Below are 13179 nucleotides of genomic sequence, written 5' to 3'. Positions count from 1 at the left end.
CCTGCAAGCGTTACTATTCCTATTTCACAGAGTAAAAAACTGATGTTTAAACAGACCTCCCTAGGTCTGCCTCCAAAACGTATATTCTGAAACATCATGCATTATTGCCTCTCAGGCATGGAAAGCAAAGTTATTGCTGTTGGCTTGATAGGTTTTTAGTAATTTAAGTGCATCATTTTAGGGCTAGTATCCTACCTAGTCACTTTGGCGAACTAGGGAGATTTAGTTGACAGGCCTTAAGCAGTGCTTGGAGAGGGTCTGTGCTTTTAAATTCTCAAGTACTTGAACTGAAACAGAGTGAGCTGGTCCCATTCACATCCTGCCCTCCAGCCCCCTCTAGCCGGAAGTTATTAGTGTTGACCATGAGGGCAAAGGAGAACATACTTGAAAATGTTTTGGGTTTGTTTTTGTCTCTTCTGAACTGAGTGGTAATATAGAAGGCAGGAAGACAGTTTTAAACCACTGACAGGGATCCATCCCACAAGACCGCAGAAGTTCATGGCAATCTCTGCATTTTCCAAGATACAAGACAGCAGAGGCTGGGGCCAGTCATCTGTGTGATTTAAGGAGATGGGGGCTGCAGGGGGTGGGATGGGGTACAATGGCACAAAGCTGATAAAGACGGACCAAGCAAGCCACAACTCCCAACCCGAGGGGAGGGCTTGCACTTAGGAAAGATGCAACATAGGCCATTTTATTTTCTCCCCGCATCTCCTCCTCTCAGTAGGTGGCTCCATGGCTGAGAGGGCAGAATGTGGGGCTGCTCGAAGCTGGGTGGTGAAGGAAGGCCGCTCTAAGGAGAGGATTTATGAGCTGAGGCCAGAGAGATGAGATGAAATTTTAACATTAAGCACTAGGGACAGGCATCTTAAAATGTGCTCTCAACACGGAACTTCTGCGTAGGGCTCTTCATGCTGTAGAAACCCCAACATGTGGAAAGGATAGGATCTCCCCACCTCCAGTAAAATCTCCTCGGGAGTTTTCAAGATGGTTTCTGTATTACTGGAATTTTGTTGTAACAAATAATGCAGGAAGGAAAGAAGAGAGCCTCCTTCCTGTGTTCGAGATATTAAGTGCCACACCACGTCCCCTTACATCATATTAACTACATCATCCGTCTCATGACACTAAGAGGTCACCGAGACTGTTACCCAAACTCAACAGATGAGGAAAAGGGATGAGAGCTGTGTCATCTGAGGTCCTGCAGCCAGTAAGTGGCAGGTCAGGATTTGACCAGGTCTGGTTGCCTTCAAGGCACTGCCTTTTCCAGACACCACTAGTGGAAGCTGGGCCACCACAGCTGAGCACCTCTTTGAAATACAGACAGTCTGGTTTGGTGAGACCTTGTATAATAGCATTTGCCATACAGAATCATTTAATCCAACAAATAAGTATAATAGGAAACAAAGATCTACCTGATCACTAATTTCCCTGTGCTTTCATACCAGAGCATCAGTGTAACAGGAACGAGCAAAGTGTGATGAATTCTATAGGAAACATATGTAGGAGGGGCTCACAGAACACAGATGAAGTGAATCTTGAAGCATGAACAGGAGTTTTCCAAGCCAGGAAGGACGCTTAGCATCTGTAAAGTCATTGCATAAGTGCCAGGCCAAACAGATCAATTAGCAAATCAATAAGTAAAATTTTAAAAAATAAAATTAGAGTGGACTTCCCTGGTGGCGCAGTGGTTAAGAATCCGCCTGCCGATGCAGGGGACACGGGTTCGTGCCCCGGTCCGGGAAGATCCCACATGCCGCGGAGCGAGCGTCTGGGCCCGTGAGCCATGGCCGCTGAGCCTGCGCGTCCGGAGCCTGTGCTCCGCAACGGGAGAGGCCACAGAAGTGAGAGGCCCGCGTACCGCAAAAAAAAAAAAAAAAGTCAGGGATTTTCATGAGAACTAAGAGGAGGCATTTAGAGGGACTTCCGGAAGCCTTCCTGGAAAAGGCGACACCTCAGCTGATACCTGAAGGAGAAAGAGGACAGAACGTTCCTATAGGGAAATTCCCTCTGCAAAGGCCAGGGAACTTGGTGGCTTGAACAGCTAAAAGGAAAAGTGGTCGGGAGGACGTGGAGTTCTGAAACCTGAAAGGATGAGGAGGAACTAAGTAATTAGAATCTCCAAAGCCCCAGACCCACGTCTTTATCCCGAGGGCAGAGCTGTCAGCCGGATCCGTTCATAATCTCCCCCTCCTGCTCTGAGCGTGTATAACAGTTTGGAGCCAGGGACAAGACAGAGCCCGTGAGACCAATTAGAAAAGTATTTCTCAAACTCCTGACAGACAAGATACATTCTACCTGTTAACCCAGAATGCACACAGATCTCGGGACACACACTGACACAAGCGTCCCGAAACCAAATTTACCCCTTTGTTTGATGCACTCTGACGTTTTCTAATCTATTCCTTTTTTTTTTTTTAATGGTGAAACTGTATGACCCACCTCAACTGATTTCACGACCCGTTAATAAGTCACAACAGGTAGTTTGAGGAACGCTGAGGTAGGAAGTTGCTGTCATCTTCCAGAGAGGAAATAATAGGATCTAGGGAAGCAGAAAGGTGGATTGTAGGATGTGGAAGGATTCCAGAAGGATTTAAGAGATAGGAGGGAAGGACCCAAAGGAATTAGGGGTGATGCCCAGAGTTGTGGCTTTAACTCTGGGTAGAAAAAGGAGTTACCTGCTAAGATAGGGAAAGTGAACTTGAAGATCTACTAGGAGGGTAGACACTGAGTCTTTGAGAAATGCCCATTTTGTTTGGTCAACACAAAATGTACCTCTTCATTTGAGGATTATCTGAAGAAAAAGTGTCTAAAGGCTACATTATGTAATTCCAGAAAGTGGTCAGGTTTTACTAAAAGAGGGAGCAAAATGGTGGTGTTGAAAAGGAGGAAACCATTCGTCATCGGGCAGGGGGTAGGCTCTGCAGCGAGCCTCAAAACCCTACTTAGAAAGGAGAGTCAAGCTATAAACCCCAAGGAAACAACCCAGATCGAATACTCACCTGGTGCTTTGCTGTGGCTGCCATCAGGGCTTTTGTAAGACAGAGAATAGGGTAAGTAGAGCCTTTGACTTTTCAGGTACCAAACTCGTTGGCAGGAGTTAACTTCTTTACAAAGTTGGCACCGCTTTTAGAATCCCCGATCACGAGTTCAGGAAGGGAGCGGGCGTTGCTTATGCACTTCTTGTAAAAATGAAAATCCATTAACTTTATTCTTCATGCATGTTCTCCAACAGCATCGGGTCAAATGGACTTTTTTCCTTCCTCTTTTCAGAGCTTCCAGGTCCCAATCTGGCTCCTTCTAAATCTTTTATTTTACAAAACAATAGGGAGTGGTGGTAGCCTGTGGCTAGTTGAAGATTTTGAACAATAGGTGTTTCTGAGCCGGGTTTATGGAAATGGTCCTGTCTGTGTCCTGGGGGTAGATTGTAAATGAGATGTCGACAGGAGCTCTATTGTGTGGATGGCATTCGGCCTGAAAGAGAGGAATTTCCTTACTGTGCTAGTATTTAAAGTAGATTTGTTGCTGCTTTTGCTAAAACTTTTTATCCAGCTTCTGGAGCTAACAGCACTGAATGAGTCACTGGGTAAGACTGAGACTTCCTGCCCTCCCTAGCAGGGCTCCGGCTCTGTCATTTACATTTAGAAAGGACAGACTAAGAAGATTGCTTGGATTTTCATCAGCTTGAGCCTCTTTTTCAGATCGTCCCGGGGACCTGAGCCGCCTGCAATCCATTACCCCCAGGAGAGCGTGGCCAAGCCGGGCTGTTTTTCTCACTCCCTGGAAAACTTCTCACTGTTTTGCTCGCTTTCTTTTTAAAATCCAAGGAGAGAGACAAACACCTTCTCCCGCCTTACGCCTTCCCTTTTTTGTAAATGACAGGCAATTTCAGTTTACTGTAATTACCTGGGACTGAGGTTGGACCAACTCCACTCTTAGAAGATAAGGCAACAGTTTTATTACCTCTCAGCCAGGTGCCTGGGGGTGACAAGGCTGGCTTTTATCTGGAGATGTGGTGAGGTTATCAGTAACTGAAAGGGGCTGAACCTTTGAGCGGTGGCCATTAACATGCTTCCCTTCCCTGTGATCAATTTCCTAACTCTTTATTGGTAATTAATGTTGATCCAAAGACCAGCGCTGGTCTCCTCCAGTGTTTCCCCATTCCGGCACCTCAGCACTTCAGCAATCCTACTGATAAATGGTGTACACACACAATTACAACCACGGGCCAGTCCCCGTAACATGAGCTTGAAATTCCAAACAAGGCCCCAAACGTACAACCCACTGAACAGCTTAACGTCCTCTCATTTGGTAGGTTTGCAGTGGGTATAGCTGGGTTTTTCCAAGAATTGATTAATAAAACCTTTCACCTACGACACTAGAAATCCAAAAGAATCAAAATGATTTCGCTTTACTATCCATGGTTCCTTTCGAAAAGTAAAATGTAATCCACACCAGGAGGCAGTGCAGGGCCTGTTCTAGATTAAAAGAAAAAAAAAAATTTCTAGTGCTTGATCTATTTCTGCCTGCAGTTCATGGACATGTCTAGCCACACAACGGTTTATTCTTTAATTCAAGCTATTTTACATGGAGTCTGTCTGTTATCTCTTGGATTGGAAATGTGGGATGAAAACTTGTGATCTGAAAATGATTTTCCAGCTGTGTCCTGGGTAGAGCTTTAATGAACGAGGAATGCCCTTAGGGATCAACTTTTAGGTGCTGTCATGGGCTGCATCAAATTAGCACAGCAGCCAGCCTGGACCTAGGGTGGAACCTCCTGTCAGTACAAAGTATGGTGGGCCAAGGAGAAGAATGTTACTTTTATCTCTTTGGCTGTGAAGTCAGATCATAGCTTTAGGGTACAGGATGAGAATGGGGGAGAGAATGATGGAAGGGATGGCTCAAAACACACACACACACACACACACACACAAGCACACAACCTGGCAGATATGAAGTGTTTACCTCCAAGCGTTTATCTTCAGAATACTAATTCTGTAATTTTTATAGACAGCATTCCACACTGTGGGAAGAGGCCAGTTAAAAGCCCCTACAAGTACCCCTGTTACCATTATAACAAAACCCAACAAAGGTGTTTCTGCCAATGGTGTGTGAAACACAGTGACAAACCAATGAATACCCAGAACTCACACGGTCGAGGAAAGAGAGACAATGTCAGAAGTATTATCGAATTTGAAATCGGATTCCTCTTTTCCTTAAAGATGTAGAAACCTTGCCCACCCACCAGGCCAAGCCCACCACCACCCAGTCACTACCCATCCCCCTTTCTCCTCCTGGGCCAGAGCTCTGTCCAGGACCAGAGATGCCCTGGAGGAGGAGGTCCCTGGTGGGGGGGGGGGGGGCTCTGATGCACCGAGGCACCTGAAGGAGTGGGTGGCCACCATCCTTCAGCGCTCTGAAAGCCATAGGCCAAAACCTGACCTTGCAACTACTTGCAGTGTGACTGTTTCACCTTTTCCTGCAGACAGGTTAGAGTACCCAGGCCCCCCAGGGTGTGTCATGCAAATCAGCTTTCTACAATCCAAAACGTTCTGAATTCCAAGCACGTTTGACCAAGAGATTCAGAAAAAGGCTTCTGGACATTGCTCTCATTAGGGTTCAAAGGAGAATCTTAATGACAGAAATATAAGGCAGCTCTTTAAAAGAAGAGAACGGAGGCTTAGATGAGAAGAACCCAGGTTCCAATCGGACCCCACTCTGCAGAAGGTGGGCAACCCAAACTCTCTTGCCTCCAGTCACTTGTGGAGCTGGGATGATAGGTCCAGGCACCTGGCTCCAGGAAACACAGTGAATGAGGATGCTGTGGGCAGTAGCTAGAGTAAACTGGTAGATTTTAGTGCTGGCCTCACCAGTTTGCTGGGATTTTTAAAAACATTTTATTGGAGTAGAGTTGATTTACAATGTTGTGTTAGTTTCAGGTGTACGGCAAAGTGAATTAGTTATACATATACATATATCCACTCTTTTCAGATTCTTTTCCCTATAGGTTATCACAGAATATTGAGTAGAGTTCCCTGTGCTATACAGTAGGCCCTTGTTGGTTATCTATCTTATATATATAGTAGCGTGGGTACGTTCATCTCAAACTCCTGATTCATCCCTCCCCACCACGTTTCCTCTTTGGTAACCTTAAGTTTGTTTTCGATAACCGTAAGTCTGTTTCTGTTTTGTAAATAAGTTCATTTGTGTCACTTTTGAAAAATTAGATTCCACAGGGAATTCCCTGGTGGTCCAGAGGTTAAGACTCCGTGCTTTCACTGCTGTGGGCCCGGGTTCAATCCCTGGTCAGGGAACTAAGATCTCACCAGCCATGTGGCATGGCCAAAAAAAATAAGATTCCACATATAAGTGATATCACATGGTATTTGTCTTTCTCTGGCTTACTTCACTCAGTATGACAATCTCTAGGTCCATCCATGTTGCTGCAAATGGCATTATTTCGTTCTTTTTAATGGCTGAGTAGTATTCCATAGCATATACATACCACATCTTCATTATCCATTCCTCTGTTGATGGACATTTAGGTTGCCTCATATCTTGGCTACTGTAAACAGTGTTGCAATGAACATTGGGGTGTCTGTGTCTTTTTGATTTTTTTATGGTTTTCTCTGGATATATGCCCAGGAGTGGGATTGCTGGGTGATATGGTAGTTCTATTTTTAGTTTCTTCAGGGAACTCCATACTGTTCTCCATAGCGGTTGTACTAATTTACATTCCCACCAACAGCGTAGGAGGGTTCCTTGATATTTTTATTTAATTCTGGCAAATGACCAAAACCCAACTGTACAGTGGAATTGTGAATGCAGTCTGAAGTGGCCCTTTACGAACCCACTGTAAAGGCTGATGGTGTTTGCTGTGTGGTGCAGACAGAAGAAGACTGGGGGGCCCCGGCCAAGTTCTTCTCTGGACCTGTGTCCTCATCTGTCAGTGACACAGTTGGATAATGAAGTGTCATTTTGAAGCACTGATCCTGTCATCTGAGAGTCAGTAAGGGGCTGGTGTCCTTTCTGGGCCCAGCGGGCTGGTAGACGGTATTCCACAGCTTAACTCAAAAAGTCTGTCCTGTTTTTCCTTTGAGGAGGGGGGTTTCAGGGAGGAAAGCGGAAAGGAGTCGGACGAATAATTAGCTGTCTCACTGCACAGATCAGGCCCCCCTACATGCCTTGCTCTCCAGACACAGGTAATTATTTCTCATCGCCCTCCAACTGACAGCAAGACATGCTGGATACATTTCCTTTCTTCTTTGCTTCCTCATATATCCTGTTTCCCCCACTTTGTCTGATGCAAAAGCTTCTGCTCCAGGTGGAGCCAGCCCGCCAAGCCCTCTGTCCACAGAGCAGCAGCGTCAGGCTGCTTTGACACAAGGTCTGCCTTCTCTCCGAAGCCCAGGGTGTTGGCCAGAGAGCAGAGGCTCCTGATCGATCCAGCCAGAGGTTTCAGTGAGGACTCAGCCCGACGGACCATGATGAGACGTGACCTCACCGGGTTTGGACACAGCACCCTCGCTCTGCATGGCCAGCTCACCGTTTCAAGGGAGACCAGTGGGCAGTGTGTGCCCGAGACCCTGCTCCCACCTGGAGCCAGTCAGCCACTCCACCTGGCCTCAGAGCTCTGTACCCCCTGAGGTCCGCTGTGTGTCCCAGACACGGCCCCACGGCAAAGAGTCCTGCTGGGCTGTGTGATTGCATTCCAGGTTTCCCTTGCTTTCCAGGTCCATGGTACAGGTGTCATGAAATGAGACCAGGAATAAGAAGTCAAAGAATAATAAGGAGTGGAAGGAACTGAGGAGGAAAGGCAGCTGCTCTGGGAAAAGGGCAGTGAGCATCACAGCCCCACATGGATAAAGCCCAGCAGAGAGGGTGGAGGAAGTTAGGTGGATAATCCATAGGACTAACTGCTTCCAGCTGATACGAGGTGGGCCTTTCACATTCTAGCTCCATGTCAAAAGCTGGCCAATCACTGCTGCATTTGGCCAGCAATTGACCAAGGCCAAACAGAGGTGGGCATCAGTGATGGGAGATTATGTTGCAACATCCAAGGTCACAGAGACTGGCTTTGCTGAGTATTCATTTTCTTTCTACCCTGGTGACTTTGCTTTCCTAATTATTAGTCCCTTTTTCTGCTTCTCCAGGAAATCCCTTCTCGTCCCTGTTCCTTCCTTCACGTAACAAGTATTTACCACCATACGACTACGTGCCACGCATGGTCTAAGTACTGTGGTTGTCATGAATACAACGGACAACAATGCCTGACCTTGTGATTCTTACATCCTTAACTAATTCCTTTCTCTCAGTTTGGTCCGGAAAAAATAAAAAATTTCACCTAACAGGGAATAGAGGCAAGTATTGCTAAGAAGTGACATCTAACAAGAAATGAAAGCTAGCTGATGAGAAGCTTAAAAGCAAAATGTCCTTCCCCAATCCTGGCACCATCCCTACCCCAGGTATCCCAGGCCTGTTATCTTCCAACAAGACCCAGTCTGCCCGAACCTGAGGAGGTGGGACCAGCTGCCCAAACAGGAAACCTTATTTCATTCTGTAACCCTGACCTTGGGTCCTGAATCTTCCCCTCCTGTAAACAGTCCATTCAACCCAGGAAGACCTGCTGACTTGGCTGGGACAAATTCTGAAAAATTCACATAATGTTACAAACATTAAAAAAGAAAAAAAAAAAAATCCCTAGATCCTAGAGGAAGTGGTATATCTGATTCAATCGTTAGAAATTGCTTCATAAAGTCATGGAACAAATGGAAATTTAATCCTAACAGATGACACTGCCAGCGCAGTCACTTGTGTGCTTGGATGACTCAGTAGCATCTGTTGGAGAGGCTGGGAAAATGAGCCATGAAATCATGAAGGCATTCCCTGCTGGAAGCAACGGCCCCGCCTCGCAAATTAGTAAGCCAGGCGTTCTCAACATCCTGCTGTGAACCTTTGTGCCTAGTTCTGTGAAGGTTATGACTCACCTGAGCTACCGGTCAAATGATTCTTACTCAGAGTCCTCAGTTTTTAATCTTTACTATTAAATGATCAAGGCAACAACCAGCCGAATGTCTGTCTACTTTCAAGATGTTCCTTTGAAATGATTGATTTTAGGCAACAACTGATTTTACATAGGGTAACCCTCAAATTCTCATATTAACTGGTTGCCAAGCTTCATTAAAGGGTCTCATTAGAGGCTTTAGACCTCCGTCCCTGGACCTGGGCCTTCTAAAATGACTTTCCTCCAAACAGCACTTAACTTCCTTTAATTTAGTTAATTAGTGGAACTTTTTGAAGAGAACGGTTACTTTGATCTAAACCCTTTTCTTAGTTTCTGGTTAACATTTCCAGAGAGGAACAAAGAGGGATGCCCTCACGCCTGGCAGAAGCTACCAGCAGCTCACAACTGCAGTCCTTCCTCCAAATCAGAGACCACGGAGGGCGGGAGAAGCCCTGAGAGGAGGAAGACTGGTTAAAACTACTGCCCTTGGCATTTTCGTGGGTGTTTGCCCCAGACAGAGATAAAAGAGCTAGGGTGGGGCTGCAAAGCACGCTCTCTGGGAAGCTGGGCCTGCAGTTTGGAAATCCTCAGTCATCCTTGAAAATCAACTAACTGGAAACAAGCGATGGGAATTAGAAATGCTTCTACCTGCAAGCTTCCTGCAAACAACCGACGAATTCAGATAAAAATGGAAAATGCAAGTCCCACCCACCAGGAATCCTCAGTTTCCTGTCTATTCATCCTCACTGCCATCCACCTAACCAAATGGCCACAGCAGTTTTTGCTTTTCAGCTTGCCAAGGAAACAAAAACTGTTGCCCTAGCGGATGCTTTGGGGAAAAAAAAAGGTCAGCAACCTCAACCCAGAGATCTTACCCTGCAGCACGGGTAAAATTTTTGTTGAGGTGATAAATTAAAAAGCAAGACTTCTGACTCTTGACTTCCACTCTGCGTTTTTTGGGCAAACGCAGCCCAGACGTCCCGCGTCCCAGCGTGACTTACCTGGGAGCCTCGGACTGTACCTTGAAAGGTACATCGGTGATGTTCCGAGCTTGGTCACCAGGGGGCGCTCGAGAGCCGGGCTGCCGCAGCAATACTTTGTTTTCTCAGACTTGGAGTGGCGAAGGGGGAGGGCGGGGGGAGAGGGCGGGAGGAGGGGGTGGCGAGGGAGATGCAGCTGGCTTTCAAAAAATCCTTTTGTTCTCTGAAATCCTGCCGCTCGCCGTTTTAGAAGGCAAAGGTTGCCACGTTACCTGTTGCCAGGGTCCTGAGAGTGCTTGGGGAAAATGTGGGCGACAAAGGTAGCGCACAAAGTCCTGGGCTCGGTGGCCTTCCAGCCCTTTGGCCGGGCTTGGCGCTGACATTTGGAGAGCAGCTGCCGCGATCGCCGAGCATTGTTTGGTTGTAGTTCTAACAGAGGAGTGGCTGCGTCTTACATCATTTCCAGGCATGAAGTGCCTGGGGCTTTTTTTTTTTTTTTAATGACTAATTTTCGGGTCCCTCCCTCCCTGGAGTTTGGGACAGAACATGCACTGTGCAGGACAGCCTTACCTCAGGAAGCCCAAGTTTTGTAGCAACTTGTTAAAATAACTCGGGTGCCTCAAAGGAAAAAAAAAAAAATCTATGCTCCTGAAACAAACCTTTCCATTCTTCCTTCTGAGAACAATGTTGTGTTTGATTAGCCATGGAGGCTGCTCCCTGAAAGATCTGCTCTCCCCACCAGGGCCGGGCTGCTATCGGCTGAATAGATCTCTGAGCCAGACAAGCCTGGGCTCCGGGCATTTGTCTGGCATTAGGAAGCGTCTGGAATACTAGTAACTACCAACTGGCGAGCCTTATGACTACAAGAGTTCTTACACCACCCCTCCCTCTCTGTCCACATCCCTCTCCGCTCCCCTCCACCCGTACACAAGCCTGCTTTTCTCTACTTCGAGGGAGGAAAGGTTAGCTCGTTTCTGTGGTTTCCGTGGCGGATGGCTCTGGTGGTAATCAGTCCCATAGCCACGTACCTGGAGCCAAAACTAACCAGGACAGAGGCCAGCAGAAGCCCTGCCCCCACCCTCCCCAGGAGCCCTGCGCCCAGTCCCCGCAGCCCTCTGATCACCGACGCCTCACCATGGGGCCAGCAGGCTGCGGACCGCTGACCACCACACTTTGGGTGGCCTGTAAATGTTAAGCTGTAAATATTTTGAAAAAAGGGAGCGATTTTTCCATGTGTATTTTGTTTCGTGGAGTTTCTCTCCTTTTGCAAAATTTTTCAAGTTGCAGCTGGGCACCCCTTGTTGACCACTCCAAATGCATTCATCCTCCAGACCTTTGCGCTCCTAGCTCAGTCCTCTGGGTCAAAGGACTCCCAGAGGACTGAGCTAGGAGCAGTTTCCTGGAATTCCTCGTGGAGAGAGCATTATCTTCTACCGGACGCGGTGTTTCAGGGAAGGCTTACTATGCGGATGAATACAGGCGATTTAGCTGAACAGAAGAGGTGGGATTGGAGGCCGTGTGAACATCTAGGAGCAGCATGACTTAGAGAAGTCAGTTACCTACCCTGGGCCTCAGTCTTACCATCAAACAAATGGGTTTAGTGAGATCTATCTGGGTTGTGAGACCATGTCTATTAAATTATTTTTTTAATTAATTTATTTATTTTTGGCTGCGTTGGGTCTTCTCTGCTGCTCTCGGGCTTTCTCTAGTTGCGGCCAGCAGGGGCCACTCTTCGTTGCGGTGCATGGGCTTCTCATTGCGGTGGCTTCTCTTGTTGCGGAGCATGGGCTGTAGGTGCGAGGGCTTCAGTAGTTGTCGCAGCGGGCTTAGCAGTTGTGGCTCACGGGCTCTAGAGCACAAGCTCAGTAGTTGTGGCACACAGGCTTAGTTGCTCCGCGGCACGTGGGGTCTTCCCGGACCAGGGGTCGAACCCGTGTCCCCTGATTTTGCAGGCGGATTCTTAACCACTGGGGCACCTGGGAAGTCCTGTCTATTAAATTCTTAGCACAGCGTGTGATACGGAGGAAAGATGGACTCTCCAGTGATTGAGTTGATCTAAGGGCAGGTGAAGCGTCTGGACTCGTTCTCCATCTCATCAACTTTGTTTTCACCTGGGTTTGTGCTTTTATCATGTGAAGGACTCCAGCTAGATCACAGATTTGTCTGGCGTTTGATGGGGCAGTCCAGACTGGGGAGCATGTCACCCTGGGGAGGATGATCTCCACCGTTCATTGTAAATTCAGCACTTCTGGGCCTGCTTGCCCGGAAGTGGCAGCAGCAAACTTCTCGATTAAGAGTTTTGTCTTCATCGGTGCCAATATGTGCTCCCAGGATGCCAGAACATTCCTCACTGCTACCAACAGCCTGCTGGTAACTCTCCCTGGCCTCCTCTCTTAGCATCCTTGTCAATGGGTCCCTACTTCTCAGACAGAGAGCTCACTCCCCAACGAGGGCCCCATATTCCATCCTTGGACGACCGACTCCTAGAAAAGTATTCTTTATGCCTCTCTGAGCTTTTCCTTTTGTGGTTTCTCTGCGGGCCTCATACGGCCTGAGTCCATGCCATCCTTTACACAATAGCCTTCGAAATAATGGGAAACCCCTCCGACTACCTTCTCTTGCAAACGAAACACCCTCTCTTCTTAAACCATTCCTTATAAGACAAGGTCCTCAGAGAACCCTGTGATTTCCCCTTAAAGGGAGGGCAGGAAGGCGGCAAGGCAATCCTTCCATCATTCTAGATATCACACCTCTATGCAGACACACCTTCATAGAAATAGACAACTTACCTGACGTTAAAACCACAAGTCTACTCTTCCCGTCCTGTATTTGTGCAGTCCTCCCTTTATGTCCCAAGTTTAGGTCCTCCCACATTTCTCTCCTTTGGCCTCTCCATATCGTTTTGCTTTCTAAAGTAGGCTGTAGTTTCAAGTTACCTCTCTAGTCTCTCAATCTCACGCGCAATACCACTGCCCTGTCCCCTGGATTTGCGAACATTCCAAAATCAGTGCTTCTCAAACTATCTCTGGTGACGGACAGTTTGTTTTCTTATTGGATGTCAAATCTGTTGCAGGTCAACGTTTTGGTAAAATGCCATAAAAATGAATTACTAGAAGAAAGAAATTAAAAAAACAAAAACATGCAAAAGACAAGCCGTCATCTTTCTAATGGATTCAACGGACAGAATCTCTGTAG

At 47.1% G+C, this 13179-nt stretch overlaps 1 protein-coding gene across 12 annotated transcripts in view; it reads left to right on the top strand.

The window, feature by feature from the left end:
- DLGAP1 (DLG associated protein 1) overlaps window positions 1–13179 on the top strand; it is a 323485-nt gene that overhangs the window by 244320 nt on the left and 65986 nt on the right. The gene's annotated exons all lie outside the window — the stretch shown is intronic.

The sequence above is a fragment of the Phocoena phocoena genome, chromosome 13, assembly GCF_963924675.1.
Source record: "Phocoena phocoena chromosome 13, mPhoPho1.1, whole genome shotgun sequence".
Lineage (NCBI taxonomy): Eukaryota > Metazoa > Chordata > Mammalia > Artiodactyla > Phocoenidae > Phocoena > Phocoena phocoena.
This window is presented reverse-complemented; position numbering and strand designations above follow the sequence as displayed.